Genomic DNA, 26,906 nt, shown 5'->3' with positions numbered 1-26,906 from the left:
TTTCTATCCTCTTTCTTAAAGTCGAAAAGACCCCCATAAGAATCTCAAAGCCGTTCCTCGTCCGTCCCTTGAAATATATTTGTTTATCAGATTTCGTCGAGTCTGTCTGTCTGTCTGAGAGTGCGAAAAAGCTATCGTAAGGGAGTCAAGAAAAATAATGGAAGAACTAGAGCTAGGGAAAACGTATGTCCCTATGGGAAAGGTAATCCGTATTTACGGAACAGAGGGACCCTCTCTCTCTCTCTCTCTCTCTCTCTCGGCAAGATCTATGCATTCGATTCAAATATATTGTGACTCTTCGACGTTTCAACATTATTTATCGTTCTGGAATATAAAATATTCTACCCTCCTTCCCCACCTACCATTCGACTGAAATGCTGAATAAATCTATCTCGCTCACCTAATTTTTTAATATATGAGATAGATTCGGACATATTCATATAAAAAAAAAAGATACACGAATTGATATTTTCCTTTCATATTTGTCGTACATGCAAACATTTCTATTCATTTAATTTTGTTTTATTTTATTGTTTTATAAATTTAAATTACACGAATATAAAATGTATTCTATATATATATATATATATATAATCCTTCGAATGTAAAAAGTTATTATTTTTATTCGACATTTCTGTTATTATTTATTTTCATTTTCATTATCTCAATTTTACTAATGTTTATTATATCTATCTTTCGATATATTTAATCTCGTTAATGTTGAAATCATCGAGATAATAATTTTGTGAAATTTTATTCGAATTAATACTGCAATGTTTGAATAATTTTCTGAAATTCGTTCGATAAGTAAATATTAATAGAGAAGGTAGAAACCGTTTTTCTAATCAAAGAGAAAGATAGATAGATAGATAGATATGAAGTAAAACGGAGGAAAATAAAAGGAGCAAAAAAAAAAAAATCAGATAGAAAGAGAATATCATAGTAACGTAGACAGCAGCAGATAGTCTTCAATAATCTTCCACGGCAGTTGTTGGTTACCGAGATTAAACCGCATTCGTGTGGTACACGTGAAACGAATCCTCGCGAGAATCAGCTTTTCGATTTGGAACGCGTATCATCGAGTCTAGACTCGATGAAAATGCGATATTCATCGGTTGGTAACTATAACGATGATCGATATACTCAACGTGTATGTTACTCACCCTATTCGAGGAAAAAGAAAAAAAAAATACACACACAGATAAATAAAAAATGGGTATGTCGATCGGTTAGCATACATGTTATCTGTAAATACCGAAATAAATCCATTTTATAATGAATCGATTAATACAAAATCCAATAGTGTCAATAAATATTATTATTAATTAAATTGACGATATTAAAAGGCTTTACATTGAAATATAATAATATTATAAATTCGATTAATTAATTAAAATTTGTAAATGAAAATTATTCTACGAGACAAAAAAAGAAAAAGAATTTATGGAATTTATCATAAAAATATAAATTTTTATTTTGTTATCTAAAAGGATTTAATAAATCAATTTAAAATTGAAATTATATTCATGTATAAATAGATTTTGGATATCTACAGTATAACACGTGTATAATTAAAGAATTATCTACATAATTAGATATTATCAAGTTATATCGTTAAATGAAATAATCGATAATAAATAAACCGCGTTACCATTGGAAAATATCGATTCGTACAAATTTGACTATCGATACAAATTACTACTCTCTCCCTCTTTCACCTCTCTCTCTCTCTTTCGTTCTCCAGTTAATAGTGTTAAGGTTGACGCTTTTAACGATGATTAGTGCATTCTACGTTCATTTATTTTAATTCAATGCAATTTAAGTAGTTTCCTTATTGTCAAAGTGAGTCCAGAGAGAGAGAGAGAGAGAGAGAAAGAAAATGGTAAATAAATAATTACATACATACATAAATATCTAGGATATATATAAATGAAAAAAAAGAAAAAAAAAACACACAAAAATTTCGTAAGCTTTGAATCCACCATTCGCAAAAGTAAAAGGGTCTCGTTAGTGGCTCGTATTAAGGGAACACGCCTTGAAACAAAGAAACTTCTTTTCTACCTTTCACACAGGGCTCACAGGGCTTTTAGTAGTCGAAAAGAAAAGAAAAGAAAAAATAAGAAAAAAGAACGAACACGAATGAACGAACGAAGAAAGAAAGGGAAGAAAAATAAAAAACTAAAATCAGAGGGGGAAAAAAGGGCAAGAGAGTGAGAGAGAGAGAGGGAGAGCAAAGAAAAGTAGAAAAAAAAAACTAGACGAGTCTTTTGACGATGTCCAGAAACACTTTGTCGGTCTTCTAAAGGATAATTAATCGAGTGGGAGTCGTTCAAACCGTACGATTCTTACTTCCATTCGTATTTTCAGTCATCGTTCGTTCATTCACGATGAATCACTTAATCTTCTTCAAATCCCTCTACTCTCACACACCTCCTCTCTCTCCTTTTTCTCCACCCAACTACTTGACAACATTTGAATGAAACTAGCCGGTAGCATTGGAATGTTTCGGTCAATCTGTACTACACCCTCTTTTCCCTCCTCCATCCTAGCAGGTCAACTTCGTCGTTCAACGATTTTTCTAAAGTTACGTTTTTCCAATGTAAAAATGTAAACGATATAGTGAGAAAATAAAACGTTCTATACATTCAAATCCACGAACGTAAATCAAATAAATGGAATATATAAAATCGTATTCGAGTTTTATTTTTTATGTGCCATCAAAAAGGTTCAATGTTATGTGTATATATATATATTTACATACGTTTTAATTTTACTCAATGATTAACTTGAAATATTTCATTTATATATCTTAGATGATTTAATATATTTTATTCGTCAAAAATATTTCTAAAGAAAGAAACGAAATTTGTTGAGAGAGAGAGAAAGTGATTTTATTGTCGTTTATAAAGAATTCTAAAAAAAAAAAAAAAATAAAAGACTACAGCGAGAGATATAATACGTAATCCAACGTGAAGAGAAAGATAAAGAGAGAAATGTGAAATGTTAAGTGCGTTAATGTTGGACGCTGAAAAGGTAACATAAAATATTCTATGCTTTTATCGCGAAATATAAATGTTATACATATTCTCGGTCGAAACTTCAAATATATATGTATATGCATATGTATATAAAAATGCTACATATCAATCCACCCAAATGTATAATAATATATAATATATATATACACATTTACTGTATATGTACTCTTTTATATATATAAAAGGAAAGTCTAATCTGAACTTCACACGGTTTTGAATGCATCGTCGTACGAAAAGGGTGCAAGAGTAAATGTATATGTGTATATTCACTTTCCAAGAGTTTCAACGAGGGAGAGAGAGAGAGAGAGAGAGAGGCTCTAGATATCTCTCGAAGGCCGTTTCTTCTTTCCCCTTATACACCCCCTCACCCCTTAACTCTTCCTAATACGAGTATTATGGAATACAAATTGAATAAGTCAGTTGCAACGAATAGTAGTAGGAGAGAGAGAGAGATATCCGGCTCGAAACTCTCACGCGTTTTCCTTTTACTCTTGCTCAAATGTTTTTCCCTCTCCTTCCTATCATCCCCATCTATTTTCCTTCTTCTCTAAACCACCCACCTAACCCAACCCCTTCTTCTCTTCCACTACTCTTTACCGTTATGTTTCCTCCGGGGGTACCACACCACGCGCAAGATTTACTTCTATTCTCGTGCGAAAACCCAATGCCAAGCTAGCTTTTTCCTCTTTGCAATTTTCTCTCTCTCTCTCTCTCTCTCTCTCTCTCTCTCTCTCTTCGTGTAATTTATGTGCATAGGTAAATTTAAAAAAAAAAAAAAAAAAGGAAAAAATTATTCGCAAAACTACTTTTGCTAAACCAAACTATAGTCGTTTTCTTTTGTAATGTATAAAACGTGTAAGTTTGTTTCAAACGAAAATATGTTATTTTTCTATTTTATCTTTAAGAAAAAATTAAAAGAGTACTCGTACGAGTAAATGTTATTATCTTATATCATGTATCTAACGCATTTAACATTTCAAAATGATTATTATTTTAATTCATTAACTATTGCATTATAAAAGTGTGACATAATTTATTCCAAGTTTTCATCCTCCTCCTCCTCCTGATGGCTACCAACATATTCCCGAATACAAACGTTAGATCTCAAACGATAACGAAAACGAAAATGAAAAGTTAGAAGAAAAAGAAGAAGAAGGGAAGAAAGATGACGAAGAAAAATAAGAATAAAAATAAGAAAAATCCTTTGGAAAAGGCATGTTCACGCGAGCGAATACTAGCTCACTGCTGCTAAGTCGTCTTCGTCGTTCCTATCCAATATTCAAACCAGTTGCCAACCACTTCCGAATCTAATCCCAGAACCCGGACGGACTCCAAATCGAAAGAGAGAGAGAGAGAAAGAGTGAAGGGGTGGAAGGAAGAAAGGAGGAATAAAAGCGACAGGAACACGTTCAGAAAATTGCACGGATAACAACGACGACTACGAAGACCATTCGTTTGTCGTAGTAACCACTCGATTTATTGCTTTTGGATAACTCGTTGACGTTTCTTATATGTACACGTTTTGAGTTTAAAATACACAGACAAAAATCTAAATTAAATAATTTAAAAAACCTTTATTATATGTTAAGATTATAAGTTAACTTGAATAGAAATTATTATAGATTCAATGATTTAATTTAAATCTATTAAAACTTACTGTTACGTTATATAAAAAATCATAGATTTATCGTCTATATAACAAATATATTTATTAATAGTTGAATTTAAGCTTCTAACTCGTTATACGTATACCTATATTAACATAGCATAAAGGTAGTAACATAAAGGAAGAGAATGAGATGACCAACGTCAAGAGATTGAATTTCTATCCAGTCCTTGAAGCCGATCGGTGAAATGGCTAGATCAAAAGGTCTACTATCAATCTCTCCCTTTCTCCCTTGAAACCTCCTTTCATCTCTTTCTCTCATAACGTTAAAATACTAGTAGTTTAGTAGTAATTGGTATTTATCTGTTAGACCTACAACAAACTCTCGAGTATGTGCGTTTAGTAGTCTCTGGATCTAGGAAAAGAGACTTCCTTGTTTCGTTTGGAAATCCGATCGTTCTCATACACGTGATGTAACCTACGAACTACAACCAATTCTCCACACGCTGTAATCCTCGAAAAAAAAAAGAAAAAAAAAAACCTAGAAAATAGGCGACACGTCGACGATTCAGTTTAAAACGAAATTACCAAGTTACGAACACGCTATTGGATAAAGACAAAAAACAAAAAAGATAGACGAATAGACAGACAGACAGAGAAAGAAAAAGAAAGAAAAGCTACTATGAGGATTCTATTCGAAAGTCCCTGGATATCGTTTTTCCGTTAGAATCGATCCCGTATTGGTGAAACCTCGAAAGTACTGTCTCCTAGAAGCCAATAATAAAACTAGTCTATCTACAGATATACGAACAAGCACATATATACACGTATATATAAGTATATAACATAGAAAAACACATATGTTATGACCAATAAGAAGTCTCACGAGAAAATCTAAAGTAATCTATGAATGGTCTTGCACGTATTTCTAATTAACGTAATCGAAACTCTTACTCCTACCACTTCACAAGGTTTAGAAATAGGCCTAGAAAGAAAATGAATATGATGAAAATGGGGAGAGGGTTAAGGAAGGGGTGGAAGTCCAATTAATATCCAACTTCTCAGCCTATACGGACGAGTATAAGAGTAACGGTATTTGAACACGGCCAGGTGTCGTGAATGAAACGCTTTCTCTCTTTCTCTCCTACTTATTTACGTCTATTGAATATTTATGGATAAGTGTTGGTAATAACGCTCTTCTCTTGGATACGTGAACTGCGTATATATATACCTTAGTTTGTTCGTTAGCTAACCTGGGCTTATACTAACCTCGTGACTTTCAGTAGCTATGCTGTGGGAGGAAGGGAGGAGGGAAACCCTCATCAATCTCGCCTACGACTTCTGACACGTCACTGCACTTCGTCTCGGGTTTTCAAACCGTCCCTTCCAAACCTCCTCCCTTATGTCTCTTCTTTTCTATTTCAATTTCTTTATCTTTCCTTTTTTACTCTACTACTACTACTACTACTATTACGTTATTTTCTTCTTATACTTCATTTCTATAAAATGTACCACCACTCTTTACAAACTAACCACGTTACTATTATTTCTTCTTTTTCTTACGACAGTAACAACCTTTTCTAACTGATATCAACGTTATCAGTAATAAACTTTCGTTTCGTACCACCCTCCCTCCCACTTTGTTCTATTTTTATAATTGTTATTTTTATTTTTTTCTCTTTTCATTATTCCTTACCAATTCAATCACCGATATCATTTAGATCGTTCTTATATTTTCCTTTTTTTTTTTTTTTTAATTATCTTTTCCGATATTATTCTATCAGTTTATAGTAATAAGAGGAAGTAATTTCAATCGAAAGGAAGTTCTCGGGAATTGGAAACGATCGTTTCTAAGTTGACTTCTTTTCCTTCTTCTTCTTCTTCTTCTTCATCATTATATTTTCCATCTCATCTACATCTCAATCTTCATATTAATAGAATATCATTTTTTTTTCAGGTTCATTACTGTCGTTACTCCTGCTTCTTCTACTTATTCTTCTTCTCTCTCTATTTTTTTTTATTATAATTAACCTCAGCTCAGGAGACGATAGAGAAGATCATTTTTCTTTTTTATTTTTACAACGAACCATCTAATAATCGAACAGAAAAGGGTGTTACTGCCCCCGGAAGAAGAAGAGAATAACCGATCGTCTATTCTCTTTCTCCTCCTTTTTTTTTCTAGTCAGATGAGTTCTCTCTTCTCAGAGCATACGAGTATAACATGCTGTCGGCTACTATCGTGTTACAGTACCTACGTACCATCGAGATATGAGAAAGGATGGTTACCATCATTGACAGTGAATGCGTTCGTATGGAAGGTCGTTCACTTCCGTTATAACATAAGCTTCATATAGGATATTCTTTCTTGCTTCTTTATATATTTTTTTCTATTTTTTTTTCTACATAAATTGCTTTACTCTATTTCTCTCTCTTAAGTATTTTTTTTATTTTTCAATATGATTCCAACGACTAGTAAAGTTGCAGTTGAAAATAATCTGGTGAATGCGCAAAGGCAACATACTAAGGATAAACTAAGTTTGACGTTGAACACACTAACTTTTTTTAACTCTTTTATCAAGCAAGAAAGATATATCTACTACTTCTGCTACTACTGCTACTGTTACTTCGTTCTCGATTTAATTTAGCTTTTAGATGTCCTACCTTTATTGTCAGCAATATTCTTTTTCCTCAGATTTAACTCTAATTTCATCCAACTCAAATATAAACTAATTTAACTGGTATATAAATTGCGACGATGAAATAAAATCCTATTAGAGTATAGAATTGAATGCATATGTAAATGAGCAACGTTGCGTGTAAACATTTATATTTACATTACTACCTTTCATCATTTGTTTTTTTTTTTTATATTAAAAGAAAACGCTGACTGAGACTCGCGGAAAAAGAAATTATTACGAAGGGTGATGATTGAAAATTTTTACTAAAATCCACAAAACATCAAAAAAATATTTCTAATTAACTCCTTTTCCCCATACACATCCGGCCCCACCCACCAAACGAAAAAAAGAAAAATAAAACCAACAACGGACGCGTAATGCAAATCTGTATAATATTATAATAAAGTACGTATGCGAGTATGTGTATCTATGTACGTAACCAAAAATCTCGTTAACTTGTTTCTATACCTCGATACTTTAATTAAAATAATTTCTATCTCAATCGCGATACATCATAGAACATTTCTAGAGCTTCTATACGAAATACATCATTTTATTTTTTAAAATTCAAAATTGCGAAGGATAGAAAAATAAATAGAAAAGGGAATAACATAATTTGTTTTATAAAATATATATTACACGTGCAAATATGAAACGTTTTTTTGTTTAAATATAATATACCTGTTTAAGTTTTAATATTGATCAAAAATATTACGATACGAATCGAGTATAACCCTAACAAACGTGTTACAACTTTACGTTGTAAGGGTTTATCTTTCGAACGAGATAGACTTTCTCTTTCTCCCGATTTTACTTTCTCAAGAATAAACTTTGCAAACCCCCTTTGGCAAAATCCGTTCTTCCCTTCGGCCCTTGTCCCCTATCGTTGTCGTCAAGAAGTACAACACGAACGCACAGGTGGAAATGTGGGTGTAAGTTGTGGGTGTGAGTGTGGGTGGATTGGCCCTTCGAGCCTTTACGTGTCTTCAACCTAGGATGTAAATTTATGCTAATCGCGTAAACCAAGGCAAGTAGGACAAGCCGCTCGCCGATAACGATTTAAATGAAAGTAATTTGCGGCTGACGAAAGTTTACTCTCGTTGTGGGTGTTGCGGCACCTTTTGTAAATCGTTAAGCACGTACGCGTTTGATCTTTGACCGCGTCTTAATTTTTAACTCATCATCTTGACTTATTCAAACAATCTTAAGTTACATACTTCGTTTTTTTTTTATTTCTCATCTTCAAAAGATTATTCCGTTTTCTTTTTATTTTTCTTTTTGTTACTTATTTCCTTCACTTTTTTTTTAACTTTACTTCATTTATTATTTTTGTTAGAAAACGATAGACGTTCCGATCGATTTACTTCGGTAGCTATCGAAGTCAAGTCAACCAACCAACCCACCGTTTACCTCCTATCTATTTCGTCTACCTAAAGTAAATAACTTTAAATATCGAATTTCCGATGAAAGCTTGATGCCAACGCCATTTCACCAAGGTTTTTACGATCTTCGATCGCGTCTTACATCGGCTCTCTCTTTTTCCGCTCATTTTGTGACACCCTCATCGTTATGATACTATATATTTATATGTCTATATATATAAAGAAAGATAGATAGAGATTTAGAGTGAGATAGATGCACGTGCACGTCCATCTTAATCTAGACGAAAGGATGGTCTATGGGTACACACCTTCACGTAGACGAAATTATGTCGTACAAACATCAATCACGTAGCACCTGCAATTTCTGTTAGATAATTATCTCGAATTCCGAATTACCCTCGATGCACGAAGATCTAATCTGATTTCGCCTTGACTATTTTAACGTGTCGACGGTTTCTAGACGGCTTCATCGAGTTGTTAAATACAATTTAACAAATAGGAAATACGAATCGATTATTTAATTATCACGATCGATTATCACGTTATTTAATATTACTATACTTGACATCTAAATTTACTTTCTATTCTATTTTTTAAAAGATTTACCAAATTAATAATTAAATATTTTTCGTTAGAACGATAAAAAGGTAAGGTGTGTATTTTTTTTTTTTTTTAAACAATGTCTCAAAAGAATTTTGTAATAAATCAAATTGATTAAAAGTTCACCTATTTCTATTTTATAACATTTGTTCTAACATATATGTTACTATATACAAATAAAAACTACAATATATATTTCAAAATAGATCATAGAAATCGTTTATACGCAAATATACTAGAATAAATAAGATAGAATATCTAACTGAGACTGGAGTTCAAAGCTTCGAATCGATATATCGATATCATCTTCTAGACGGTCTTGGTATCACCATTGGGTTGCCGTTGGACAACGTTCTCGCACTCTTATAGTGCGAATAGGGAAGAAAAATAGAAATAGAAATAAGAGAGAAAATGTTATGACCCTAGTGCAGTAGACTTGAACGATAATGCAACGACTACGGGTCGAAGTGCATCGGGTAAGAAGGCTGAATTGCTTCCAATAATGTCAAACACACTGGTCTAACTTTCTGATACGGTATGTGATACCTTTTGACAATATCCCTCTTTCTTCAGATCGGATAAATTTTTTTTTTTCAATAACTTTACACAAAACTATTCATATATATATATATAATATTTCTGACACAATCATATGTGTGACGGTAATAAAAAAAATAATATTAGACTATTTATTTATTATATTTTGATTTCTTTTAAGTAAGATTAAACTAATAAAATTGTTTTCTTTCTAAATAAAAACAAAGTAAGAATAACTTTTCATACAAACGAATCGAAAGTAATTGATAAGTGAATATAATTTAATTCAACAAAATTTATAAAACAACCGGTCTTTTTTTCCTTACGTCGTGTCATATGTGTGTTGTGTGTGTACACAAATTAAATATAAAAAATTATCAATGAAATAAACATTAGTATAATGGTAATTTTAAATATCTTATTATTAAATATGTAAATGAATTAATTAAGTAACTGAATTAATGAAATATATATAATTTATATGAAAAATTCTATCACAAAATGTATGTAACCTTACAGATTTTATTCCAAGTTACGTAAGAATATGTAAACATATATGTACACACATACACACATGTATATTATATATATATATAAATAGAAAAATAGTGATCGGACGTAACGTCGTTTGAACAAATAAATCGTAAAGTACAGTTGGCTAGAGAAGAAAGAACGATTGAACGTGGAAACTCGGACCTGAGATCATGAGACCAAAGGTGGAATAAGGTTGATCCTTCATCGATGATCACGGTAGGTTGATCGCAACGAACGAGAACCTTTCGATCCGCGTATATCGTCCGTTAACGAACGAAATAGCTTTCCGTTGTTTTCATCGTACATCCAACGAGTGATCACAAATCCAACCGAGCTGCTACTGCTGTTGCTATCGAAACCTAGATATCCATTGTCTCGGGAATCTCGAATACAGAGCACGATCGTTGTTGCTATTACAAACGGACAACGAAACTCAGAAAGTCTATACCATTACTATAAGAGAATACGTAGTAGTAGTAGTAATAGTAGTAGTAGTAGTACTAGTTACGAACTTTACCTTTAATTGATCGAATCGTATCTCAAACTGTTACTACCGTCTTCAATTCTTGTCATTTCTCTCCTACCAACATTCGAGAAATCACTATGAGAGTATAAGATCATCTCTTTTCAAGGTTTCATTGTTAACTTTAATGACAAATGTATTTTATTTCATATTGATATTTGATTTTGAAAATAACATTTATTCGAAAATATTTAATGCATTTACAAATGACGTATATTTTTTTTTGTACTTTCTCATAATCCAATACATTATTGAACGGGTATTGCATGAAAAATTTCATATAACGATCATATTAACAATTGAAAATATAATACAATATTTAAAAGAATTTCAAAAATTGATAAATGCGTTATATATACATACATATATAGGTAATATTTTAATAACTGCTTCTACAATTGAATACCTTGATAACAACAGTAATTTGATTGCACGTGCAAAACATGAGTATAATACCTGTGATCGATCAATAACGTATTAATGAGAAAGATGGGTAAAATCATTAAGAAGATAATTGTTCATAAACGAAGTTAAAATTGATTCTATAAAATATATGTATATATAAATATATTATGCATGATATTCTTTAGTATGAATAATCAAATTCTTTGATAGTATCGATCGTACTAGTAATGATTATATACTGTTAAATCGAATAAAATAAGCTTAAGTAAAAATAAAATTGATCGAAACTACCTTCACACGACCACGAAAGAGAATAGAATAGAATAGAATTGAAGAGAGAGAGAGAGATAGTAGCATCGTTGAGTACCAGTAACCGAATTTCAAAGTGAGTTCTCCCTAGTGTGTAGAAGACGCAACGGGATACTCTACGAATAGGAACTTCACAACGTTTCCATCGTTCCACATCTATCCAATAGAAATTCCCAAGAGTTTACTATACTGATACTATTTGATACTTGCGCTTGAAAATAATACTTGCGATTTTATTCTTTTTGTTCAAAATCAATTCTCAAATATCACGATAATTAACATTGATTTCCTATCAATCACATATTTGTATGTATAATCATTCTGGGAATAATAATTAATCATCACGAATAGATAATAAGCTGTCATTTCGAAAATCATACTATTCAAACTATCGACAACGTTCTATTCAATTTCATATCTTCTATATGATTAGAGATATTATGATAAAAGTAATAATTCAATAATTAATTCAATAATTGTGCCATGAAAATATGATAATATAATTTCTTTCGATCGAATAAAAAAGTTATTTCAAAAAAAAAAATAAAAAATAAATATTATCATTAAACACGTAAATAATATATACACATGAATATCTATTTTTTTTTTTTATATCGAAATAATAACACGTGCAATAAAAATGGGAACAAGATGAATGAAATTCAAATAAAGAGTTGTAGATACAAATTAAATAATTAATTCCTGTCTCTCTCTCTCTCTCTCTCTCTCTCTTTTGTAGAATTAATTACGTTAATATATTTATACATACATATATATCTATATATATTATAAACTTTTGTTTCACAATTAAGAAGACAATCATCGTAATCGTCAAGGATAGAGAAAGTGTAGGTAGACTAGGGGTGAGGTTGGGGTAGGACGAGGTAGAAAGAGAGAAAGATACGAAAACGTGTGGAAATTCGCGGGGGTTGGGAATTTGTCGCGAGCTATTATTCTCCGCGTAGAATTTGCATTCTAATCAAAATCCTCGTCCGTTGTCTCTCGGTTCGCGAAACTAATGCCAGAACGCTTGTGCTAATAACTTAGCCGGTAAGAAATTTCCATACGCTCGTGTGGCCCATTTAACAGGCAATTATAAAACAAAACTCGACTCTCGCTATAGAGGAGGAGAAGGAGGAGAATGCCATGACATGTCGGACGAATGAACAATAAGTTATGTGAGAAAACGCGTATGGTGGTGTACAGCAATCATATACCTGGTAAATTGATTAGAAACGTGTAACGTGTTGACATGTTAGCGGAGTTTCATGTTTTAAGTTTCATCAAAATTTCGAATACAATGCAAATTGTCTAGATAAAAAAATTATTTATAATTTCTAAATATCGATTCCTAACTGAGTTGAAAAATAATGCAATTTTAGCACCTACACTTATGTGTTTCATTCCTAATATACAAATTATCGACGATATTAAGTTTGACCATAAATAATTTACCTCTTTTATAAGACAGATTTTTGTCTTGTATAGTTGACAAAATTCCTATTAGAAAAATAAAAGAACATATAAAATCATTACCGTATTAAACCTGAAATAAATATTTTCATTGATTAAATAAGAAAAATAAAAAAAAAACTCTACAAAAATTAAAAAATAATAATTCATATTTAGTGTTTACGTGTGTGCCTTCAGAAATGCCATTATACACATATATATATATATTAAAAAATGAAACAATTTTAGGAACTCAAATAGAAAGAAATCTCGAAGGTTTGTTGTTAAATCCAACGATGATCACCTGTAACAAAAAGAAAACTATATTAATTATAGAATCAAGTGAGATACAATAGCCTGACATATGAATCGTCCAATTTGCAGATGCACTTTTCAAATTGAATTCTCTATTTATTGCTATCAAATCTCTATTTAAAGTTGCAATAAAAATGAATTTAAACGTGTGATTTTACATTTAAAAAAAAAATAAAAAAGTAAAAGTACAAATATTAAGTTACTAGAGAAAATAATATCTATTAATTATTATAACTAATACTTTTAAACTGCATTATGTAGAAAAGAAAAAATTACAAATTTAATAAAATATGATCAAAGTGAAAAATCTTAAAGACAAAAAAAAAAGAAAGATTACTTTAATATTCAAAAGACGATAATTAGATTTCAAAATGTAATAAAAAGGAAATTTAAATATTTTGATTCGAACTAACTAAACACATATGCATCTTTTTGACGATATAGACACGCATCTGGTGTCCCAAGGAGATGGAATGGTCCATCATCTCCAATTACAACTAGAAATTAATGACGAGCAAAAAAGTAAAACAATAAAATATAAAATATGACTAGAGAGCTATTCTCTAAAGGTTCAAACTTGCTGTTGAACCTTTGAAAATAACTCAATAGCCTGTAGTTGCCCTCTTGAGCCACAATTAAGTGGGGGCCTCTTCGGCATTAAGCCTCTTCTTTCTTCATTCCATGAAAACTGCATTTGGACATTTCCTACGTGCGAGCAAGATAAGATCTTTCATACTAATTTTGCAAATGAACTCGTATTTTGTTATGATTCTAATTCCCAATTATATTAAAAAATTAATTTACATTTCGCGTTCACTTTTCTATCTCGTGGACCATCAATGAACTTGGAGTTCATTGACCATACACGAGAATATTTAATCGAATGTCCAAGCAGATAATAATTTCCCTCGATGACCTAATAACACTTCGCACTTTTAACGTCGAGTAATAAAATGGAATTGAAATAAAAAGTGCAATAAATGCAATGCATTTTCTTGCAATACTTTGTTATATTTAATTATATCAAATATTTCTAGCTGTAAGATAAAATCGCGATAGTGCGTAGTGCTAATCCTGAAATACTTAAAACTAAGTATCAAATGCATCAAAGAATTTGCGAATTTGATTCGACTCTATCTCGTTCGAAATAAAATCGAAGTAGAAATAAATTTTTCAAATGGTTGCAAATACCTTTGAATCATGATACATAATAAAGATCACAGAATAGTTACAAAATAAATTAACAAATCAAACATAATATAGAATGAGATGATCAAATTTTGTAACAATTCTGTATAAACCAGGAGGCGGAATTTCCACTCCGGAGTGGAAGCAAGAAGTCTAATGCCTTTCCTGGATCCTACCTACTTAAAATTAAAGTTTTCACATTCATTCAGAGAAGTATACTACCTGCCTGCCTATTACCCATATTTTTACCCATTTTAAGAAAAACCATACATACCCACCCACTCACTCCACGGTTCTCACACATACCACCAGGGTGCAAAAGCCTACACTAGAGAGCATGCCCCGGGGCACCTCCGACACCCTAGTTCAACCACGTTTTCTAAACTTATATGCTAATGGGTATACGTACGTATTTTGCTGTAATCGACTGCCAAGGCTAATGATTATTGCATAAAAAACTAAAGCAAAAATACAAGTATACACTAGTATATATGTATGCATACTAGTAATATACAAGTATATCAAAGTTTCCACAAATAAATGCAGTAACTCTACTATGCAAACGAGATTATCAAACAAATTAGAAATATTTAATATAAATATAAGAATACACAGAAACGTGATATGAGGAAGTAGTGCTTTGAGTATTTAATAATGTATTAAATGAATAAAAAATATCGCGAAACGATGTACAATACACACTACCTAATACGCACACACAGGTGTAAAGTACATCGTGCAATCACTAGCACAATAACAGCCGCCAATAGGGGAAAAAACTAAAACTAAACCCACGCTAACTGTTTCTCACCCATACGTGTAACACCTGGGCACACGCATAGATGAGAACGCAGAAAGTATGGGGGGGAGAAACGGGAGATTAGTATATTAGAAGCTGAAAATCCTGATCTAAAAAATATGATTAACACATATATAAATATATCAAAAGATTTTAATAAAAATTCATCTAAGCGACTAAGGACTCTACAAGTCATTTGGTGAATAATGACTTAAACAAGCGAATGAAAAAAAAAGTTACCCCATATGAAACAATTATAGCTTCGAGGTAAAGGTTGTATTAAAAGACTCTACAATAATGATGGATATTTTTTGCAAACCTCGGACGACTCCTTTCATTAAGTTGGCTGTTCTAATGAAAGAACTGGGCTTTGAGCCACCACTTAACTGCCAAAGTCTATCCGTCGCGAATAAGTTTGTCTTCTTGCTCATTTATTTAAAATATCAAAGTATTGATATATCAAAATTAATTTCGATTAGATAAACTATGTACGAAGCAATGCATGTAAGACATTTATTACATGCTTTTATAAACGTAATAAAAAAGAGAGTGCATTTATAAATTGCATTATGAATTAAATGAATTTAACCGATGAGACAAGAAAACCTATCCTGAACTAATAATAAAACATACAATAAAACATATAATAAAATATACAATTTTCATGAGTAACTCCTAAAAAGGAATTACTCATGTGCTCGTCAATAATTTATTTAAATAATTACAACCAGTAACTCGTGCCGATTTGGACCTTTCATCCTCGGCATGATTGAGCACTGGAGGGACTTTAAATAAAAACTCATGGTTTAAGAAGTTCTGCGATGGCTCCAAAACACTCCTACTTCGCAGCAAGTATTGTAGTCTGACCATGGAAGACGATACTCGATTTGCCATTGAAGAAGATCCATCGAAGATCCATCGAAGATCCATCGAAGATCCATCGAAGAATTCATCCAACATCTTTGAAAGGAAGAGAATCCATGGTTATATCTGTAAAATAAAATAGAACAAAACGATAAGTTATCTAGAATATTATCCAAAATCATATAAAATAAAATCGAATAAAATGTAAATAAAAATGAATACTTACAATGCATTCCAAGGAGATGCAGCTCTATTGCACCATGGTGATGCACCTCGCGTGAATCTAAAAACGCGGTATGAACGAAAATAAGAAACTATAGATGAGTTTCTTATCGCGAAACCGAAATTTTATTACACGACGAACAACACTGACTCTAATTCGCGTTTGATTTTAATTTATTACTCGCCCGATCACTGATTCTACAACTAATACAAAGACTGCATTGCACGCAGTTTGATAATACCACCATAAACACTGCACATATTGCTTCACGCACTATTGCAATCTGAAACTGAAATAAAAAACAATACTATTAATATCATTACTATTACAAAAAATCATTAAAATTTTTGAGGAATTATTTAATACAAAAATATACTCACTTTAAATCTTTATTGATGAATGCACAATGGGTCTCCTATCCTTAGGATAATGATGTCAATGCACAAATAATGACTATAAAACATATATAATAATTAATGCAATTAATTCAATTAACACTAGATTTATGGACTGAGCAAATGTGATTCATTTCAAACTTTTTTGTTACATATATATAAAATAGAAATATTTCAATTAATTGTAATTTAATAAAATTTAAATTTAATTACTTTTAAAATAGAATATTTTTTAAAAATATATATTAATTTTTAATGCTGTAATGAAATATGCATAAATATTAATTCCTCTCCTCTACCAACTTTTTCATTTAAACAATGTTTGTAAATTTTAAAAAAATAGTGAAGATAACAATAATGAACAAATCTAGTGTTAAACGAATTTCTAAATGAATTTAATTAATAAAATGTGAATACCATTCCAACGATGATCTGAAACACAAATAAAAACAAGATTATATAAATCTTTGTTATATAAAAATAACTATAATTATCGAAAAAATGTTTCATATAAAAATTAACTTACGTTTTTTCTTCATTGATGAATGCACGATGGGTCTCCTACCCTTAGGATGACGATGAACACACGTTTAAATTTAATAAAAGAAACTTGCGAGTTTCTTAACCGAGCAAACGAAACTTTAATATGCGACGATCAACACTGAATCTACTTGTCGACTTTTTTATATTTTATTTTAACACGATGCAACACACGAGAACCTCATTGCCTACGCGCTCGATTGCAATGATTTTCTGAAACAGAAAAAGAAAAAGAACAATTAAGATCATTGTTGTAATAAAAATCAATTGAAATTATCATAGAAATGTTTGATAGTAAAATATACTTACTTTTAGTCTTCGTTGATGACTGCAGGATGGGTATCCTACCCTTAGGATGACGATGTATAAAATAAAATTAAATAAAAAGTCTGAAAAGCTGAAACATACTAAAGACTATATTACAATATTTCCTGTAAATCATTTCTGAAGGCAGGGCACACATTAAAACCATTGAATATTTTTGATAGAATGGTATTCAAGTTATTAAATATTTGTGAAATTGATCAAAGTATGCAACTATTTGCTTGCAATATTACATATTAAGTATGTAATGTTAGTATAAATATTAATTAAAAATCTTTAAAGTTGTCTAAATAAAACAGTAATTGTATCAGCAAACGCAATAAAGAGTAACATAAAAAATAAACCAATTTTTATACCATTCTATGCAATGAGAAACTTTTTAAACTATTAAAATCAAAACGATAACGTTAGAAATAAAATTATTAAATAATTTAATACGTCACTTTTTCGTTTATGTTGTCTCGTCGAAGGATAGAAAACGAATACGAGCTACATTACTACGTAACCTTGGTAGAGGAGATCTTCGGAATGTCGAACGCTCGGCTATTATACCTATGTTATCGGCTGTTTACGTTTTGTCGTCGACTCGAGAAATATCTACAAATATAAATACACATTTATATAATAGCTTATATGTAGAGTGTATTGTTTTCTTATTCTTCCTCTCTCTCACACACTCCTTCTCTCTCACTCTTTCTGTAGTATTTCTATATGCTTATATGCTTATACTTAAGAAAAATAATGCTCACCTCGCCGTATATGGAGTAGATAAAAAAAGTTGCCACAAGATTAAAAGGTTAGTGAATTCGTGTTGCAACTCTCCCCATGCTCAGAAAGCTAAAAAAAAAAGTAAAATATGAAAAAACTCACGTATAAAAATTATGCATGTAGTATGCATTTGATATATAACATTCGTTATATATCATTTAATATATAACAGGAAGGTGTACATTAAAATATTAATTGAAACAATTACCTGAAATTAACGGGATAACCAAATCCGCTGTAACAAGTATACAGAACGCAGGTTAAAAAATTCGAAAGATTCGCCATATTGCAGTGCATAAAGCAGGCGCGTAAGATTGGCGCGAAAATACTGCATGCGCGAAAATGATGCGCAGTATGTCTTCCTTCCACCTATATTAAAGAAAAATTTTGAATGATTAAAAATACGATATAGAAGCATAAAAATTGTCAAAATATACTCAAAAAATCAAAATTGATCCTTATATCCTTTATATATTATAATAGAAAAGTGTAAACCTTACAAAATATCTATTAATTACCTGAACTTAACGGGACGATGACACTCCGATGTGTTCTCCACGAAAGACGCCATGAAACTGAAGAATTCGGACGAAAGCTTGGCTGTGATTGGCTAATTCATTTTTTTGAACAAGAAAAGGGTCATCACGGCTTCCTACACGGACAGAATCTGACCTTCCTCATGACCACGCTGGTCAAACTACATATGATAATTTATTTATTAAATAAATTAAAAATCATTTCTATTTTTCTAATAAATGTACACAATACTTAAAAATATTCTAAAAATAATGAATAGAATAAAGACAATGTAGACATTAAGAGATCTTTGTCGTTTTGCACAAAAAAACAAAATCGTATAGAAGACAATTGTCGATAGAAAAATGTCTAATATGAAATGCAGCATATGAAAGAATAAATTCCCAAAATCTGTATCGATAAAGAATCCTCACAATTGAAATACTTTCACAGATGCATAATTGTTTTAAAAATATTCACAATAGCGTTTATACACGATTCACACACGAAGATTATTCCACATGATTTTCTATGCTATAAGATACTACATTCTCTTTATTCTATTCATTATTTTTAGAATAATTATGAATAACATGTACGTTTAATTTCTAATCGAAAAAAGAAACATAAATTTATAATAAATCAAAATTATTCTCCTCTATTTAATGTATGTTAAAACATATGAAATGTTTAAACCAATGTATATGCATAGAAACAATCTGAAATGTAATTAGACAATATTAGAATAATAAAATAATTGTTAAATAATTAATATAAGTACATTTTGTTATCTAATAACTAATTACATATGATCTATCTACCTTTCCCTTCAAGATTTACCTTTTAACTGAGACATTATCCTCTGTGAAAATGCTTTTATTTTAATGTTGTTTAGGTTATTTTCCAAATCTGCCCATATATGAAACGCAAATAACATTCAAAATATACAGAGATTCACATTATAACTCTCTTTATGTTATTACTATTTTTATTAAATACACATGTAACTTGTAATCGTTACAAAAATAATGAATAAAATATAAAATAATGCATAATATAAACATTATCTTATTGCTCACGAGATCATAATCATGTAGAAAAGAAATCTTGTCAAAGAAATTTGTAAAACAATTGACAATCTATCGCTTGCCAACAATAGAAAAGTCCCTATAATTTGTTTCTTTAACGTAAAAACTCGCCTTTATGATAAAGATTTAATTTTATACGTGTGGCAAGCGATAGATTGTCAATTGTTTTACAAATTTCTTTGACAAGATTTCTGTTCTACATGATTATTTTCTCGTGAGCAATGAGATAATGTTTATATTATGCATTCTTTTTATATTTTATTAATTATTTTTGTAATGTTTACAATTAAAGAGTGTAAAGTATTGTGTAAAGTGAAAAAAATGCAAAAATAAGAGAGTTATAATGTGAATCTCTGTTTAATTGGAATGTTTTATTTTGTTACATACATGGGCAGATTTGGAAAATAACCTAAACAACATTAAAATAAAAGCATTTTCACAGAGGATAATGTCTCAGTTAAAAGGTAAATCTTGAAGGGAAAGGTAGATAGATCATATGTAATTAGTTATTAGATAACAAAATGTACTTATATTAATTATTTAACAATTATTTTATTATTCTAATATTGTCTAATTACATTTCAGATTGTTTCTATGCATATACATTGGTTTAAACATTTCATATGTTTTAACATACATTAAATAGAGGAGAATAATTTTGATTTATTATAAATTTATGTTTCTTTTTTCGATTAGAAATTAAACGTACATGTTATTCATAATTATTCTAAAAATAATGAATAGAATAAAGAGAATGTAGTATCTTATAGCATAGAAAATCATGTGGAATAATCTTCGTGTGTGAATCGTGTATAAACGCTATTGTGAATATTTTTAAAACAATTATGCATCTGTGAAAGTATTTCAATTGTGAGGATTCTTTATCGATACAGATTTTGGGAATTTATTCTTTCATATGCTGCATTTCATATTAGACATTTTTCTATCGACAATTGTCTTCTATACGATTTTGTTTTTTTGTGCAAAACGACAAAGATCTCTTAATGTCTACATTGTCTTTATTCTATTCATTATTTTTAGAATATTTTTAAGTATTGTGTACATTTATTAGAAAAATAGAAATGATTTTTAATTTATTTAATAAATAAATTATCATATGTAGTTTGACCAGCGTGGTCATGAGGAAGGTCAGATTCTGTCCGTGTAGGAAGCCGTGATGACCCTTTTCTTGTTCAAAAAAATGAATTAGCCAATCACAGCCAAGCTTTCGTCCGAATTCTTCAGTTTCATGGCGTCTTTCGTGGAGAACACATCGGAGTGTCATCGTCCCGTTAAGTTCAGGTAATTAATAGATATTTTGTAAGGTTTACACTTTTCTATTATAATATATAAAGGATATAAGGATCAATTTTGATTTTTTGAGTATATTTTGACAATTTTTATGCTTCTATATCGTATTTTTAATCATTCAAAATTTTTCTTTAATATAGGTGGAAGGAAGACATACTGCGCATCATTTTCGCGCATGCAGTATTTTCGCGCCAATCTTACGCGCCTGCTTTATGCACTGCAATATGGCGAATCTTTCGAATTTTTTAACCTGCGTTCTGTATACTTGTTACAGCGGATTTGGTTATCCCGTTAATTTCAGGTAATTGTTTCAATTAATATTTTAATGTACACCTTCCTGTTATATATTAAATGATATATAACGAATGTTATATATCAAATGCATACTACATGCATAATTTTTATACGTGAGTTTTTTCATATTTTACTTTTTTTTTTAGCTTTCTGAGCATGGGGAGAGTTGCAACACGAATTCACTAACCTTTTAATCTTGTGGCAACTTTTTTTATCTACTCCATATACGGCGAGGTGAGCATTATTTTTCTTAAGTATAAGCATATAAGCATATAGAAATACTACAGAAAGAGTGAGAGAGAAGGAGTGTGTGAGAGAGAGGAAGAATAAGAAAACAATACACTCTACATATAAGCTATTATATAAATGTGTATTTATATTTGTAGATATTTCTCGAGTCGACGACAAAACGTAAACAGCCGATAACATAGGTATAATAGCCGAGCGTTCGACATTCCGAAGATCTCCTCTACCAAGGTTACGTAGTAATGTAGCTCGTATTCGTTTTCTATCCTTCGACGAGACAACATAAACGAAAAAGTGACGTATTAAATTATTTAATAATTTTATTTCTAACGTTATCGTTTTGATTTTAATAGTTTAAAAAGTTTCTCATTGCATAGAATGGTATAAAAATTGGTTTATTTTTTATGTTACTCTTTATTGCGTTTGCTGATACAATTACTGTTTTATTTAGACAACTTTAAAGATTTTTAATTAATATTTATACTAACATTACATACTTAATATGTAATATTGCAAGCAAATAGTTGCATACTTTGATCAATTTCACAAATATTTAATAACTTGAATACCATTCTATCAAAAATATTCAATGGTTTTAATGTGTGCCCTGCCTTCAGAAATGATTTACAGGAAATATTGTAATATAGTCTTTAGTATGTTTCAGCTTTTCAGACTTTTTATTTAATTTTATTTTATACATCGTCATCCTAAGGGTAGGATACCCATCCTGCAGTCATCAACGAAGACTAAAAGTAAGTATATTTTACTATCAAACATTTCTATGATAATTTCAATTGATTTTTATTACAACAATGATCTTAATTGTTCTTTTTCTTTTTCTGTTTCAGAAAATCATTGCAATCGAGCGCGTAGGCAATGAGGTTCTCGTGTGTTGCATCGTGTTAAAATAAAATATAAAAAAGTCGACAAGTAGATTCAGTGTTGATCGTCGCATATTAAAGTTTCGTTTGCTCGGTTAAGAAACTCGCAAGTTTCTTTTATTAAATTTAAACGTGTGTTCATCGTCATCCTAAGGGTAGGAGACCCATCGTGCATTCATCAATGAAGAAAAAACGTAAGTTAATTTTTATATGAAACATTTTTTCGATAATTATAGTTATTTTTATATAACAAAGATTTATATAATCTTGTTTTTATTTGTGTTTCAGATCATCGTTGGAATGGTATTCACATTTTATTAATTAAATTCATTTAGAAATTCGTTTAACACTAGATTTGTTCATTATTGTTATCTTCACTATTTTTTTAAAATTTACAAACATTGTTTAAATGAAAAAGTTGGTAGAGGAGAGGAATTAATATTTATGCATATTTCATTACAGCATTAAAAATTAATATATATTTTTAAAAAATATTCTATTTTAAAAGTAATTAAATTTAAATTTTATTAAATTACAATTAATTGAAATATTTCTATTTTATATATATGTAACAAAAAAGTTTGAAATGAATCACATTTGCTCAGTCCATAAATCTAGTGTTAATTGAATTAATTGCATTAATTATTATATATGTTTTATAGTCATTATTTGTGCATTGACATCATTATCCTAAGGATAGGAGACCCATTGTGCATTCATCAATAAAGATTTAAAGTGAGTATATTTTTGTATTAAATAATTCCTCAAAAATTTTAATGATTTTTTGTAATAGTAATGATATTAATAGTATTGTTTTTTATTTCAGTTTCAGATTGCAATAGTGCGTGAAGCAATATGTGCAGTGTTTATGGTGGTATTATCAAACTGCGTGCAATGCAGTCTTTGTATTAGTTGTAGAATCAGTGATCGGGCGAGTAATAAATTAAAATCAAACGCGAATTAGAGTCAGTGTTGTTCGTCGTGTAATAAAATTTCGGTTTCGCGATAAGAAACTCATCTATAGTTTCTTATTTTCGTTCATACCGCGTTTTTAGATTCACGCGAGGTGCATCACCATGGTGCAATAGAGCTGCATCTCCTTGGAATGCATTGTAAGTATTCATTTTTATTTACATTTTATTCGATTTTATTTTATATGATTTTGGATAATATTCTAGATAACTTATCGTTTTGTTCTATTTTATTTTACAGATATAACCATGGATTCTCTTCCTTTCAAAGATGTTGGATGAATTCTTCGATGGATCTTCGATGGATCTTCGATGGATCTTCGATGGATCTTCTTCAATGGCAAATCGAGTATCGTCTTCCATGGTCAGACTACAATACTTGCTGCGAAGTAGGAGTGTTTTGGAGCCATCGCAGAACTTCTTAAACCATGAGTTTTTATTTAAAGTCCCTCCAGTGCTCAATCATGCCGAGGATGAAAGGTCCAAATCGGCACGAGTTACTGGTTGTAATTATTTAAATAAATTATTGACGAGCACATGAGTAATTCCTTTTTAGGAGTTACTCATGAAAATTGTATATTTTATTATATGTTTTATTGTATGTTTTATTATTAGTTCAGGATAGGTTTTCTTGTCTCATCGGTTAAATTCATTTAATTCATAATGCAATTTATAAATGCACTCTCTTTTTTATTACGTTTATAAAAGCATGTAATAAATGTCTTACATGCATTGCTTCGTACATAGTTTATCTAATCGAAATTAATTTTGATATATCAATACTTTGATATTTTAAATAAATGAGCAAGAAGACAAACTTATTCGCGACGGATAGACTTTGGCAGTTAAGTGGTGGCTCAAAGCCCAGTTCTTTCATTAGAACAGCCAACTTAATGAAAGGAGTCGTCCGAGGTTTGCAAAAAATATCCATCATTATTGTAGAGTCTTTTAATACAACCTTTACCTCGAAGCTATAATTGTTTCATATGGGGTAACTTTTTTTTTCATTCGCTTGTTTAAGTCATTATTCACCAAATGACTTGTAGAGTCCTTAGTCGCTTAGATGAATTTTTATTAAAATCTTTTGATATATTTATATATGTGTTAATCATATTTTTTAGATCAGGATTTTCAGCTTCTAATATACTAATCTCCCGTTTCTCCCCCCCATACTTTCTGCGTTCTCATCTATGCGTGTGCCCAGGTGTTACACGTATGGGTGAGAAACAGTTAGCGTGGGTTTAGTTTTAGTTTTTTCCCCTATTGGCGGCTGTTATTGTGCTAGTGATTGCACGATGTACTTTACACCTGTGTGTGCGTATTAGGTAGTGTGTATTGTACATCGTTTCGCGATATTTTTTATTCATTTAATACATTATTAAATACTCAAAGCACTACTTCCTCATATCACGTTTCTGTGTATTCTTATATTTATATTAAATATTTCTAATTTGTTTGATAATCTCGTTTGCATAGTAGAGTTACTGCATTTATTTGTGGAAACTTTGATATACTTGTATATTACTAGTATGCATACATATATACTAGTGTATACTTGTATTTTTGCTTTAGTTTTTTATGCAATAATCATTAGCCTTGGCAGTCGATTACAGCAAAATACGTACGTATACCCATTAGCATATAAGTTTAGAAAACGTGGTTGAACTAGGGTGTCGGAGGTGCCCCGGGGCATGCTCTCTAGTGTAGGCTTTTGCACCCTGGTGGTATGTGTGAGAACCGTGGAGTGAGTGGGTGGGTATGTATGGTTTTTCTTAAAATGGGTAAAAATATGGGTAATAGGCAGGCAGGTAGTATACTTCTCTGAATGAATGTGAAAACTTTAATTTTAAGTAGGTAGGATCCAGGAAAGGCATTAGACTTCTTGCTTCCACTCCGGAGTGGAAATTCCGCCTCCTGGTTTATACAGAATTGTTACAAAATTTGATCATCTCATTCTATATTATGTTTGATTTGTTAATTTATTTTGTAACTATTCTGTGATCTTTATTATGTATCATGATTCAAAGGTATTTGCAACCATTTGAAAAATTTATTTCTACTTCGATTTTATTTCGAACGAGATAGAGTCGAATCAAATTCGCAAATTCTTTGATGCATTTGATACTTAGTTTTAAGTATTTCAGGATTAGCACTACGCACTATCGCGATTTTATCTTACAGCTAGAAATATTTGATATAATTAAATATAACAAAGTATTGCAAGAAAATGCATTGCATTTATTGCACTTTTTATTTCAATTCCATTTTATTACTCGACGTTAAAAGTGCGAAGTGTTATTAGGTCATCGAGGGAAATTATTATCTGCTTGGACATTCGATTAAATATTCTCGTGTATGGTCAATGAACTCCAAGTTCATTGATGGTCCACGAGATAGAAAAGTGAACGCGAAATGTAAATTAATTTTTTAATATAATTGGGAATTAGAATCATAACAAAATACGAGTTCATTTGCAAAATTAGTATGAAAGATCTTATCTTGCTCGCACGTAGGAAATGTCCAAATGCAGTTTTCATGGAATGAAGAAAGAAGAGGCTTAATGCCGAAGAGGCCCCCACTTAATTGTGGCTCAAGAGGGCAACTACAGGCTATTGAGTTATTTTCAAAGGTTCAACAGCAAGTTTGAACCTTTAGAGAATAGCTCTCTAGTCATATTTTATATTTTATTGTTTTACTTTTTTGCTCGTCATTAATTTCTAGTTGTAATTGGAGATGATGGACCATTCCATCTCCTTGGGACACCAGATGCGTGTCTATATCGTCAAAAAGATGCATATGTGTTTAGTTAGTTCGAATCAAAATATTTAAATTTCCTTTTTATTACATTTTGAAATCTAATTATCGTCTTTTGAATATTAAAGTAATCTTTCTTTTTTTTTTGTCTTTAAGATTTTTCACTTTGATCATATTTTATTAAATTTGTAATTTTTTCTTTTCTACATAATGCAGTTTAAAAGTATTAGTTATAATAATTAATAGATATTATTTTCTCTAGTAACTTAATATTTGTACTTTTACTTTTTTATTTTTTTTTAAATGTAAAATCACACGTTTAAATTCATTTTTATTGCAACTTTAAATAGAGATTTGATAGCAAT

The 26,906-nt window shown here is 30.5% G+C and overlaps 2 long non-coding RNA genes across 5 annotated transcripts; one reads left to right on the top strand and one right to left on the bottom strand.

Moving 5' to 3' along the window:
- Positions 1-13,064: 13,064 nt before the first annotated feature.
- Positions 13,065-19,133, bottom strand: LOC149032859 (uncharacterized). Of its 3 annotated transcripts, none has more exons than XR_016176233.1 (5): positions 18,999-19,133; positions 18,689-18,849; positions 18,462-18,549; positions 18,156-18,309; positions 13,065-13,112 (listed from the first exon to the last, which is right to left on the bottom strand). It is a non-coding gene; the product is annotated as an uncharacterized LOC149032859 (long non-coding RNA). The 3 variants fall into 3 exon arrangements; XR_016176232.1 differs by lacking the exon at positions 13,065-13,112 and adding an exon at positions 17,469-17,601 and having other exon boundaries at positions 17,698-18,309; XR_016176231.1 differs by lacking the exon at positions 13,065-13,112 and having other exon boundaries at positions 17,469-18,309.
- Positions 19,134-21,251: 2,118 nt separating this feature from the next.
- On the top strand, positions 21,252-22,916 carry LOC149032858 (uncharacterized). Of its 2 annotated transcripts, XR_016176241.1 has the most exons (5): positions 21,252-21,386; positions 21,536-21,696; positions 21,836-21,923; positions 22,076-22,687; positions 22,784-22,916. It is a non-coding gene; the product is annotated as an uncharacterized LOC149032858 (long non-coding RNA). The 2 variants fall into 2 exon arrangements; XR_016176240.1 differs by having other exon boundaries at positions 22,076-22,916.
- The last annotated feature ends 3,990 nt before the right edge of the window (positions 22,917-26,906 follow it).

The sequence above is a fragment of the Polistes dominula genome, unplaced genomic scaffold, assembly GCF_049000335.1.
Source record: "Polistes dominula isolate Pdom_NZ unplaced genomic scaffold, Pdom_raw_medaka contig_26, whole genome shotgun sequence".
NCBI classification, from domain to species: Eukaryota; Metazoa; Arthropoda; class Insecta; order Hymenoptera; family Vespidae; genus Polistes; species Polistes dominula.
This window is presented reverse-complemented; position numbering and strand designations above follow the sequence as displayed.